The sequence below is a fragment of the Trichosurus vulpecula genome, chromosome 2 (genome assembly GCF_011100635.1).
Source record: "Trichosurus vulpecula isolate mTriVul1 chromosome 2, mTriVul1.pri, whole genome shotgun sequence".
Taxonomy (NCBI): domain Eukaryota; kingdom Metazoa; phylum Chordata; class Mammalia; order Diprotodontia; family Phalangeridae; genus Trichosurus; species Trichosurus vulpecula.
In genome coordinates, this window is record NC_050574.1 from 96513239 (window position 1) to 96526561 (window position 13323).

At 36.9% G+C, this 13323-nt stretch overlaps 1 protein-coding gene across 2 annotated transcripts in view; it reads left to right on the forward strand.

Annotated features, from left to right (window-relative positions):
• Nucleotides 1–13323, forward strand: part of INTS6 (integrator complex subunit 6) — an 83529-nt gene that overhangs the window by 30317 nt on the left and 39889 nt on the right. Inside the window, exon 1 of one of the 2 annotated variants that reach the window (XM_036746758.1) lies at nucleotides 3937–4109. The exons of the other annotated variant lie outside the window; for it this stretch is intronic. The gene's annotated coding sequence lies outside the window, so the exon portion shown is untranslated. Of the gene's footprint in view, nucleotides 1–3936; nucleotides 4110–13323 lie in introns of those variants that run through there. 2 annotated transcript variants of the gene reach the window in all.

The window sequence follows — 13323 nt, forward strand, 5'->3', positions numbered from 1 at the left end:
CTGAAAAACTTAACTGTCAAAGATCTGTAATTACACTGTGCATTTTTATACTACCTCTAGCTACAAGTGTCAGGTATTAGTTTCTGATTTACTGATTTCTTTTTTTCTCATTCTCTGAAGTTACTGATTTCTATCACTACCCAACTTTTAACCTCTCTGAGCCTTAGTTCCCTTCCACTTCTTAAAGTCTGTTTTCCATCTTTACAATGTCTCTCCTACATGAGCTCCTTCCCACTTACACAGAAGCCATTCCGGCTCAGGCCTTTGTCACCTCTCCTGGGTTGCAGGAGCCTTCTGACCAGTCTCACCGCCACATGTCCCTCACAAACCAGTCCACCCCTTTCCCGACCTCCAGGAGCTCCCTATTCCTGTCACAGTCGAATAGAACTCCCTTGTTTGACATTCAAAGCCCTTCACTACTTGGCCACTCCATACCTTTGTTGGCTTCATTCACTTCACTCCCCTGTTCTCTTTGACCCGACTACGCTGGCTTTCTGGCTTGTTTTTAACCCCTTGGATACTCCCATCTCCCATCTTTATGCCTTTTCACTAGCTGTTCTCCATACCTGGGGTACTCTCCTCTGTAACTATCAGTTTTCCTGTCTTCTTTCAGGGCTCATCTTGAATGTTACATTTTGCATGAGTCCTTTCCCGTGTCTCCTATTTACCCTGTATATACCTTGTATGTTGTTTAGTCATTTCAGTTGTGTCCAACTTTTCGTGATCCCATTTAGGGTTTTCTTGGCAAAGATAGTACAGTGGTTTGCCATTTCCTTATCCAGCTCATTTTATAGATGAGGAAACTGAGGCAAACATCTAGTAAGTAAGGCCACATTTGAACTCAGGTAGATGAGTCTTCCTGACATCAGGCCCAGCACTCTAACCACTGTACCACCTAGTATCTAGATATTTATTTGCATATTGTCTCCCCATTACAATTTGAGGTTTTTTAGGGCATAGCCTTTCTAACACAACATCTGATAACTCTGGTTATAGGCATTGTCAGAATTTCTGTTTTAAAGGTCTCTCTTAAGGATCCATACAGATAGAAATATGAGTACTACTATGTATTTTTGTTATCCAAAATTAGGTAATTAGTGCTTTTCTCCTGATTTTTACAAGAATAGTTTTTATTTCATCAAATAACCAAAAACTCATCCAAAATTGCCCCAGAGGTGTCAGATCTGGTCCTGGAGCATCTATTCCTTCTTTATTCAACAGTATTTATTTAGCTAATGTCCATTGTGTTCAGGTAATTTCTTCCTCTATCCAGACTGCCCACATTTATTCAGCTTACTATCTGGTTGTATTTTACCCTTTTGGGGTGGAGTACAAGTTGACATATTATTGCGAGCATATTGTGAAAGTAATTTTTCATATTTGAAATACATGGTTTAAAAGGTGGCCTTCTTAGTTTGTTTTTAGGTAGGTGAAGCCTTTTAATTTCATTCTACTGGTAAATTCCCAATGATTTATAATTACATGGAAAATGTTTCTCTGGTAGGATACCTTTATTTTCCCATAATGCCACCCCTTTATTCTTTCATGCTTTTCAGTGAGGTCATTTGGGAACAGATTTTGAAGTGGAATGTTTCTATATATATATATATATATATATATATATATATATATATACACGCACAGATATTATTTTTTGGAAATTATATTTATAGAATAACTGGCTACTATTACTCATTAAAGAAAAATTAGAAATGTAATAACAATTGAATTAAGCATTTCTGTGATTTTCTAGGAAAATTATTTTTTCCCCCAGAGGATGAAAGTACTTTGGCCTTGCATTTATTGGCTTGTCAGAACCAATAAGTAATAAATATAAGAGATTGCGCATGTAAGGAAAATTTCATTTAGAAATGTTCCTTTCTCTCCCATCACGGTTTGCTTCACACAGACTACTGGTGAACTGAAAACAATATACACAGTATAATTACAAATAGAAGACTACATAAAAAATGTGAAAATGAGTAATATTAAATATAAGAACATTTGAATTCCCAAGATAATCTTTTTGAGTATTAAGAGAAATGTTTTTCACCAACAAAGCCTAGTAAGAATTTAGTTTAGATAAAATGAATAATATTTCAGCCTTGGGAAAATTGTTAAATCCTGTAGTGGGTTACCAAGTGAGATTGAGGAATTTTCTTTCAGAATAGTATTTTAAAATAGGATAAATTCCTAACTGCCCTATATGGTTCAGGTGTTCCTGCCTTAAAAGACTAGATGATGTCCTAACATCCCTGCTGGATAGTAATTCCACATTCCAGCATCTTTTTGGCCAAACATGATATTTGAAAGTAATACTTTTTTTTTTTAGGAGGGAACGCAGGGCAATTGTAGTTAAGTGACTTGTCCAAGGTCACATAGCTAGTAAGTGTGTCAAGTGTCTGAGGTCACATTTGAATTCGGGTCATCCCGACTCCAAGGCCGGTGCTCTACTCACTCTGCCACCTACCTGCCCAGAAAGTCGTACTTTCTTAAAGGCATTTTAAAGCACTTGTACTTTATAACGGATGAACCAGTAGTGGTGAGGGTACTTGTTTTATAGAGTGTTGTTAAAGGTATTTATTTTAAGAATCAGTCATTCAGACTTAGAGTCCATAATAGAAAATTCTAGATTATCCTTTAACCACTAATTTTTTTGTGCAGAGTAGTAAATTATATAGAAACATTTCTAGAAAGTAGAAAGGAAAATAGTAATTTGAAAATTATTAGGATACTATAAGAGATTCATATTTGTTTTCCTCTTATTAAGAATATCTGATAAGGAATCCTAGGCTAACTACTCTAAAGCTACAGCCTAAAAGGATTAATTTCATCCTGATAATATAACACGTTGGGAAAGCATTTTATATCTATGAGGGTTTATTGAAATAATAAAAAATTTACCTTGGCCACAGTATATCTTTCTTTAAGAAACAGTTGGATTAATTTTTTTTTTAATTTAGTCTTGGAGTTTTCTTTTTACAGATAATTTAATGGCTTAAGTGTTTTAAATTATCTAATCACAAATTTTAAAATTGAAATTCATCAGAATAATAAATGAATGTTTAATACATATATTGTAGGTTAGTGGAAATGGGTGTACAGTTTTAAAGACATAGACCTTCCTAGTTCATCTATGGTTGGTTATTATTATACGATAGTTAGGAATGCAACAGGGATGTAAAAAATGGCATGTGACAGTCTTAGTTACATGGAATGCAATATTCAGATTTGATGATTGGGAAGTAATTTTTCTTAAGCTTATGTATATTTTAGTATGTCCTTGAAAAATTCTGGAATTATATTCAGTTTTAGTGCATTTCATACTTCCTCTGAGAAAGAGTTTGACACTGAACATTGGTTCTGCCAACAGGAAGAACGTATTCTCATGAGCATTCTTTGTAGCACTAACTGCCTTGGGCCTTTCTTGTGTGTCTTGACTGGGTTAGGTACTTTGTAAACCTTAAACACTATGCTAATGTGAGTTCCTATTGTGATTAGGCTTTGTGTTTTTTACATAGAAGGACACATGGAATACGTAGGATAGAAGTCTTTCTAGTACTGTACTTGGTATGACTAGTTTAGCTTTCTAGGCTCTTGCTATTTTGATATTCTCCTTCCTATTTTTCCCATTCCATTCTTTTCTGATTTGGGATAGCAGTTTTACTTTTTAGCCATATTTTAAGAAATTTTTTGTTCAACTTCAACAGGGTATTGGAGTTTTGGTCATTGTATCAAAGCAAGGCTATATTTGTATCTAGACAAGGCTATTTTGGTTTATTTCCCATACCCCACATCTTGTCTTCTCAGTTTGAGTCACTGATTTTTTCCCCTTTGTTTTGTTTGTTGTGGTTTTGATGTTTTCTTTCCTTTCAGCTGAAGGAGCAGTCCAGTGGTTTCAAGAAGTGCCAAAGTGCACTGACTGTCTCATGATGACTGGTGCCTCAGGGAGGGTCATGATTCCTGGATACAGGATCGACCTGATCCTGGATGTCACTTCAAGCAGTCAGATCGTGGGGGAAATGCCTTGTCTAATGGCTAGTCTTCCTCAGTTCTTCTCAAAAGTCTGATGCTAGTCATCACAGAAGGCCTCAGAAAAAGCCCTAAAGGTGAGCAGAGTAGAGTGTAGTTCTCTCTGGGGGCTGTGAATATATGTTGGAGAATACATTTTTAAGCACAAACTTGACCCAGCAGAACCAGGTTGAATTAGAAAATCCAATCTGATCTTACAAACTGATGTTTCATTTCCAACGTTGAGGTATTAGAACCACCCCCCAAAGTTCAAGACCCATTTAAAGGAAGGGCTCTTGGTATGCCTCCAGAATTTCAACTCTAGGGCTCTAAGGGCATTAAGTCTAATTTTCTTTGGGTTAATTAGGTATGTCCAGCTCAACAAGGATTGACCAGTGCTCTGGTTACATAATTTTTAACTCAGTTATTGGTTATGGCCTTTTAAGAAACTATAACACTTCTAGTACCTCCTGAACTTGGTATATATATATTTACCAGTTCTATTCAGGCTGTTGACTTTCAAGTTTCAACAGTTGGAGAGCTTTTGTAGTACATTGTTGTTTGGTTTGGGTAGGTTTACCTTTCAACACAGCCTCCTTTGAATCAGTTCCAGTTTATAGTAGGATCATGTGGATATTGAGGGATCCAACTTTTTTAAGAATAGCTTCTTGAAGAATATGTCTCCCTATACCTATGTTGTTAGAATAATGAGCCTTTAGACACTAGCAATTCCCATGGTGAAATGGGCTCTTAAATTCCTGACCATTGTTCTGAATGAAGAGAAAGGTCAACTTTTCTCTTGCATTTTAAACATCTAGAATCTATGGTCTGAATTAAGACTTTTGGGAATAGAAACAAAGAATAAGTGTCAGTTCCCAGCTACTTCATAATGACCTATATTAATAACTTTTATTAATAATAACCCATAATAACCTATATTAATAATTACTAGGATGGACTTTTAACAGAATCTTTAAAATGAACTTTCTACTCTGACAAGGTGAGAGCTTGAATGATAGTGGTTGAGTCTTACAACTGAATGAATGATGGTTTTTTATTGACCAAACACTTCCTACCTCTCTCTCTCTCTAGAGGTAGGCCCAGTATCTCCAGGTATGGATTCTCTTCTGACTAGCCTTGGAAAGGCAGATAGATTTACTTTTAAGATTTGTGGGAGTGCAACTTTAATGATGCCATTCTTAAGGTGATTATTCACTTTGGAGTAAACTCAATATTAACTGAGTAGGAAGAGGTCTGCCAAAGTGGACTATATATTATCAGTACATATGGAAAGTAGTGTGTTTCCTGTAGTGGCACACAGTCTCACAGTTCTCCATTTGACCTATTCATTTTTGAAGACGATGTCTAACTAGTGGCTCCTGGAGTACTTTCCTTAACACTTCATTTTTTGAAGTATGTCTGTGTATTCTTATAACCTGTAAAGGTAGCAAGGAAAGGGGAGGCTTCATATAGTAATGTCTAGAAATCATCCAATAGTTTTGCAGTTGAATACTTAAGGAGGGAGTCTTATCAAGTCCATCAGTGTTAAGTGGACTGGTAAAACAAGTTGTCATTCCCAATTGGAGCCAACTGGATGAGAAAGGAAATTGTATTTCTCCTTAAAAGGGGGATAAACTGGATTGTAAGTCACTTGGCATCTTAATGGTTTCTTATATTCCTTTTCTGATCAGGTTGAAATAAAAAAATTCTAGTTGTTTATATTAGATTAGAGTATTACAAAGTTAAATGTCCTAGGGATGGTTTACTTAATTTCTTCAAAGAGATATTTGCTAAAGAAAATAGGTTAAATAGATTTTTGGCTTAAAGGAAGTTAGAATTGGGTGCCTTTTTGTTTGTAACTACTGACTTTTTAAAAAAAAATACATTTTTTTTTGGAGGGGGGAAGGCAGGGCAATTGGGGTTAAGTGACTTGCCCAAGGTCACACAGCTAGTAAGTGTGTCAGGTGTCCGAGGCTGGATTTGAACTCAGGTCCTCCAGGGCCAGTGCTCTACTCACTGCACCACCTAGCTGCCCCTAAAAAATACGTTTCTATTTGCAAATTTTGTTTATATTCCTAAAGGACACGTTGGGAGAGAAAAATAAAAGTTTGTTTTTGAATTGCTATTGCTACTAAGGCACAGAATAATTTGGAAGAATAAGTAGTTAAGTATCTCTTAAATAAAGATTATGATGAAGAATAAGTCTACATCAAAAGTTGTGATTTTTACTTTATCATCTTTCTTTGAGCTTAATGATTAGGACAGCATTCATGTTTTTAACAATAGGAAAAATAGGAAGTATTTAAAATACTTGCTTTCCCTGCTATGTTGACCTTCACATAGGTTCTTCACATGAAATGAGTAAACCTTAAAAACCCCTATCCTGTCACATAAGAATTGAAACTATTATAATTTTAATGGTAGATAAACCTGAGTTTCTATTGCTCTAACCTCCATCAAAATTGTTAACCTGGAAAGTTTTACCAAAAACATTACAACCTGGGAAATACAAAATAATGATGGGAGAGGGGTTGTTTTCCTATTAATAAATTCTCAGTTATCTTACCCTTCTCATGTAATTATTTTTTAGGTTTCCAAAAACTTTTACTGATATATTTAGATGACAGTAAAAGAAGTAGTTAGGTGGCACAGTGGATAGAGCAGTGGGCTGAGTTCAGATGCGGCCTCAGATACTTTACTAAGCTGTGTGACCCTGAGCCAAGTTACTTGACCTCTGTCTCAGTTTCCTTAACCAGTAAGATGGGGATAATAATAGCGCCTATCTCCCAGGGTTGTGGTGAGAATCAAATGAGATAATGTTTGTAACATGCTTAGCACAATGCCTGGCACATAGTGGGTACCTGATAATCGTTTCCTTCTCTTGGACAGTAGCTCAACAGTCATATCTGTCAGTTCTGTATTCTGGGCATTGCTTGCTCTCCAGTATATCTTTATAGGTGCTTTCTTAGTACTCCCCTGAACATATTGTTTTCCCAGTGAAATTGAACTGTTCTCTAGTCCACTTTCATCCTTCTTTCTTCTATGTTTGTGCTTCGATACATATCATTTCTCCTATGTTTGTTATGAATTATTCTCTTCATTCCTCTTGTTATTAAAATCTTACATTTGGAGTTTCAACTTGGATGCTTTGATCTCCATCTCCCCCAAGTAAAAGTGATCTCTTCCTTGTCAAATTTCTCAGAAGTTTGCTTGGTTCTTACTGGCCTGTGTGATACTTTATCTTGTATCTGCTTATTTGTGTACACATAGTGTGCATCATTTTACACTGTAAGCTCCTAGAAGGAAAAGTATCATTTTTTATCTTTTTATTGCCTGGTTTCTAGTGGAGAGCTTTGTGCATAGGAGACATTTAATATTTGTTGAGTTGAAAACCATTTGTTGGAGTTTTACTCTTTGCTTCCATACAGACAATTAATTATAGACCATTTCTTCATTAATGAAGTGAAACATTGTGTCTATGAAATATGGTAAATTAGTCTGAACAGCTGCATAGTAGATCATGTAAGTCCCCAGTTCACAAACTACTTCATAATTGTGTTATAGAAGTTTGTTTTAAAATTAGTTTGGAATTTACAATCCATTTAAATATTAGTAATAACATTAGAAGTGGTGCACAAGTTTTCAGACTAGCATACAGAAAGCCTACTAAACCCATGATACACCTGAAATAATTGGACATCTCCATAAAAAGTCAGTAATGTTACCCAAGATTATTTTGAATAATGTTACTTGAGGGCGAGTTCATCTTGTATGGATACTCTACATAAGACTACAATCCCTTCATGGCTTAATAGATGATTTCATGAGTTGCTATGATCAAAAAAATTTATCTCATTCAGTAGCTCACCTTCTCTTGAATCTCTCCAAATTTAGCTAAGCTGATCTGTGTCTTGCTGCCAGTATTTGAAGCCTTTGCAAATTTTCCTTGCCTAGGTCACTGTCACTTCATGATAAGGGATCAAAGTAGGATTTTTAGTGTAAGGACTTGTGGGAAAGTACATTATGATTGTTGTGAAGATTTTGAAGAAGATAGAGACTTAAGAAGTTCATAACTCTAGTCATTTGTCTAATTTTGCTTCAGAACTTTTCCTTTATAAAGGAACATCTGTAAGAGAACTTTATTTAAGATTACTTACTGTGATTTAGTTGTTTCAGTTGTGTCTGACTCTTTGTAAATCCATTAGGGGTTTTCTTGGCAAAGACACTGGAGTGGTTTGCCATTTCTTTCTCCGGGCTCAGATGAGGAACTAAGGCAAACAGGGTTAAGTGACTTGTCTGGGATCACACGGCTTCTAAGTTTCTCAGGCCAGATTTGAATTCAGGTCATACTGACTTCTGTCCTGGCACTCGATCCACTGCACCACCTAGATGCTCCATTTAAGATTGTTAGCCATGATTAAAAGTACCCAGAAAGAAATTGAAAAAGATTTTCCTGATGTAGTAGGGCTAAGAGTTGAACGAGAAATAGGAAGGAATATAAAGAAGATGTGTAAGTAGTTGTGAGGGGGAGTACCTGTGGTGGAATGCACTCTAATGCACTGTGGAAGAAGGGAGAGCACAGTTTGGTGGGAAGATTGAGCTCGGATTCAGTTCCTTGTGCCACTCAGGCAGGGTCTACCCCACGTGAGTATAGCTGGTGTCTTGAGAACAGGTCTGGTGGTGTGGCCTTTGTCCAGGTGAGAAGTTCAGGCTGCTGTTTATATGTGAAAACCTTTTTAACACTTGTAGTATTTTATGGAATGTTTGTGTATTACCAAAAAAGGGTACATTCTAGGGGAGCCCCTTGGTCTTTGTGATTGGTGCTCCTGTGGTGTGTGTGGTGTTCTGTAAAAGACCCCTAGCCTTTGAATTAGAGGACCTGGAATCCAATCCCAGCTCTGCTGTTTTACTGCCACTGTGGTCCTGTCCATGCCACCTGTCCGGTTCATTTCTTCCTTTCCGCAACAATTGCTGCCTTTGTGTTAAGGTCACTGAGTATCAGAGTATATGTTGATTTAACTTGGAGGATGTTTCTGGACCTTACTTCTTCATAGGGGAGATTGTTCTTTAAGTTCTGGATTCTGTGAACGATGCCTATGTTTGCCCAACTTTACTTGATTTCCCTTGTGTCCAAATCCACAGTTTACTGATAATTGGATTTCTTCATATATGCAAAACCTCGTCATAAAAATCAACATGGGAAAACAAAATCTCTTATTTTTTAATCTGTTAATGTTGTTCAGTTGTTTCAGTTGTATCTCACTCTTCATAACACTACTTGGGATTTTCTTGGCAAAGATACTACAGTGGTTAGCCATTTCTTTCTCCAGCTCATTTTACAGGTAAGGAAACGGAAGCAAACAGGGTTAAGTGACTTGCCCAGGGTTACACAGCTAGTGTCTGAGGCTGGATTTGAACTTAGGTCTTCCTGGCTCTAGGCCTGGCACTCTTATCTAATTCATTGTGCCTAAATATTCTCATTTGCTTTAACTTACTTGTTTTGTTGTCACCTCTTTCTTCATAAGAATAGAATCCTAGAGCTATCCCTGGTTTTGTTCTGTCTTTTGATTCCCCTGTGACTATAAAGCATCATGGGTTTTTCCCTTCCTTTCATACTCTTTATCTTTCTACCCATTATTCTGTCTTTGAAAATCAGTTATAGGTTTCACTATCTTCCTCATGAATTACTGGAACTTGATTGTCAATGGCCCACTTCTTGCCTTGCTTCCTTTTTGGTCATTTCTAATTCCTGATGTGCAAAAATGTCATCGTGATCTCCTAATCGTATGATTATGATAAGGGAAAGAGCTGTAAGAGATCCTGCAGGATGTCCTGTCCAACTTCTTCTTCCTTGTTGGTCAGATGAGGAAGAGAGGTGAGGTGAACAGAAGTGAAGCTATTAAATGGTAGAACTAGGATTTGTAAACCCATTCTTTGACTCCAAATTCTGTATTCTTTTCAATGCTCCATGCTGACTCAATATGTTTACCAAAACCTCTTATTAGCATTCAAATTTTTCTGAACTCTTGGCTGTGGTCTTTGAGCCTCTTATTTAGCCAGTCCTTGTTGAGTTTACTCTCTCAGATCTTTATAGCTGCACACGGTATGCTGTGGACGATCTGGTCTCCTGGAGTGCCTAGTGTGCATTCCATCCTCAGTTGGGTGTATAAGCTTTGCTCAGGCTGTCCACATCACCTTTGCTTTTTCCATTCACTGAGCTTCCTTTAAACACTTGCCAAAACCTTTATCATGTTAGACCCTAGTGCTTTTCCCACCTATATAGACAGTGTAAAACTTCCTCCAAATGTTAAATCTGTGTGCTTTCTTCACCTGTTTCATGTAGTCGTACAATTTGTATTTAGTATTCTGTAAATTAACAATTTCCTCTTATTTCTGTGCTACAATGGGTAAAAAAACACACTGGAATATTGAACCCTAAGTTCTAGTTCAAATTATCCCTTCTTTATGTCACTTGCATTCTGGTCTGTTTCCACAGTTATAAAATGAGGATGATGTATGCCCTGTCTAGCCATAGGGCTGTGAATATTAGGTGAGGCTATAGGTGAAATAGCTTTGAAAGTTATGTGATGTGCTGCCAGTTTAAGATAGATAGGTACAGGGGCCATTTTCTCTTCTCCGTACTATACCCACCCCATAGTACTCTAAACATTGCCCTGTACTCTAGAAACTCAACTATTGATCCAGTAGACACTTATTAAGTGCCCATCCGCTATGTGCAATGCACTGCATGTGACAGAAAGCTGCAAGGATAGCTAGCAGCTTCCTTACTGAAGGTAGGATTCATGAAGATTTTGACAAGCAGACATTGGGCTGAGCCTAATAAAAATGACATTTAACTGGGATAAATGTAAAAAGACTTACACTTGGCTTAAAAAAATCAACTTTAGAGTCACAAGATGGGAGAAGCGTAGCTGTCATTTTTCTGAAAATGATCTTGTGTTTTTAATGGCTTGCAATGTCAGCCTGAGTTAACAGATTCATAGCCAGAAAGAGATATTAGGCTCTTTTAGATATGTTAAAAGCTTCCAGGCTTACTTTTCTTCTACAATCATACTCTGAATGAAGCTTCATCGTGGTATGAAGGTGAAACTGGATTCTTGAAAACTGTGTCAATACATATATATTTAGAAAGGTATAAAAATCTTCTAAATTCAAAAAGAAATAAAAAGCTAAGGGGATAGGGAGGGAGAAGAGGATAAAGGAGGAGTCCTTGGAGGGGGAGAGGATAGGTTAAGTAATACAAGGGCAAGGTAGGGGGTAGAAATAAAGTAGAGGAGTCAGGAGAGATAGGAAATAAGAGACACAAATATAAAATGAAGATCAGGAGTAGAATTTGTTAGGGGAAAAAAAGGAACAGTAGGAATCATGATCTCAGACAAAGTTAAAGCTAAAATAAATTAAAAGAGAAAAATAGGGAAACTACATTATATGTCAACCATATTAATATTGTTTTAGAATATTTAAAATAACTAGACAGTATGGGGTTGGAATATTGCTGTGGTGCAGGAAATTATGAGCTGGTGGACTTAGAAAAATACAGGAAGACTCTGCTGTGCATATGTCAGTGCTTTTTTAATTTTGTATCTAAGTTTGTTTCTTTTTCTTTTCTCGTATTTAAGTTTTATTATTTAAGTTTAAAATAAAATTTTTGAAAAAAAGAAAAAGAAAACTGTCAGTGGATCATATGCTCTGACAGGGCCTGCCTTGCTGGAAAGGCATTTAGTTAAATCGTAGGCAACTGGTCCTGCAGTAGGTAGAGCATAGGACCTAGAGTCCAGAAGACGAGTTCAAAGCCAACCTCTTGGAAAGTCACTTCATCTCTATCTGCCTCAGTTTCCTCATCTATAAAATGAAGATTGTAAAAGCATTTACCTCACAAGACTGTTGTGATGATCCAATGAGCTGGTATTTGGGAAGCACTCAGCGCAGTGCCAGGCACCGGAATTAACAGCTTAACAAATACTTATTCCATTCTCTTCCCCTTTCCCTGGTAACAAATAGTCTGCTTTGAGGGTGAGGCTGCCTGCATAGGGAGAAGTTCATCACCAGGAGTTGGGTGGATTGTTGATGAATTCTTTGGTCATGGCAGCCCATCAAACAAAGATAGGAAATGACCCTCAGCCTTTTACATGCAGTCTCCTTCTCGCTAAGAATCACAGTTCTCATACTATCTCTAAATACATGATTTTGTTATTTGTACTATCAATTTGAGATCCCTGTCCAGTGATCATCAAGTAGCCATGTGACTATAGGACTAGAACCACCTCGGACAATCACCTAATCTCTGTGGGCTTCAAGTTTCTTGGCTGTAAAATGAGTTTTGACATCATTGCCTGTAGGTCCGTAATCTCCCTGACATTCTTGCTATAGAAACAAAGACAGATAAAAGAAGGAAGTTGCTGCCAAATTAAAGGATGGTTGACAGGCTTTCCTTGGAGGGGTAAATAAAGTTTTTGGCAGTTTTTATTTCATACCTGAAGACTATAAGACACATAATTTCATAGGACATATTGTTATCTTGTACTTTTGATAAGTATTTGCAGAAAGACCACCACTAAAAGAATTGCACTTAATGCACCAGCATCTGTTGCAGAGGATGAAGATCTCAAAAAAAAAACCCCTCCAAAATACATCAACATGTCCTTTGATGCTTAGTGACTTCAACACATAGCTAATTGGAAAACACAGGTCTGTAATGAAGATTGAGAGAGACCAAAGACTTAGACTGTGCAGAAGCCTCATGCCTCTAATAGCATTAATATTTTCTTTGAGAAAAGAATTGCACATTGAGAGGACAGGATAGCATCACCAAAAAAGAAACTAATGATATTTTGACAGACAGAAATGATGTGTTAACTGATACGGTAGTGGTTCATGAATCAGTTGTACAGTCAGATTACTTTCATGTTAGAACAGATTAAAACGAGCACAAAACGAGAAGAATGAAAATGTGAAAACGACATTGCATGAAATGGAAACAGTTTATTCTTGACATTCAACAAGTTATTGCCAACAGACAAGAGAAAGAAAAGTGACTGATTATAATAATTTTCATAAATGCTTTAGTGTTAACAAACCTTCAACAAGCAGAGGGAGATGGTAGCCGATGACACAACTGGCTTAAAATGCTAAGCCATTTGTAAAGTCTCATAGAGAAGAAGGATGGAAGATTGTGCTCATAAGCAACAGAGGGTCAAACAGGTCTAAAGAAAGCTTGGCCAGGGCTCAACAAAGCGAAGTCATTCTGAGGGCATTTAAGGATGAAAATGAGGGGACGACCTCACAAAAACC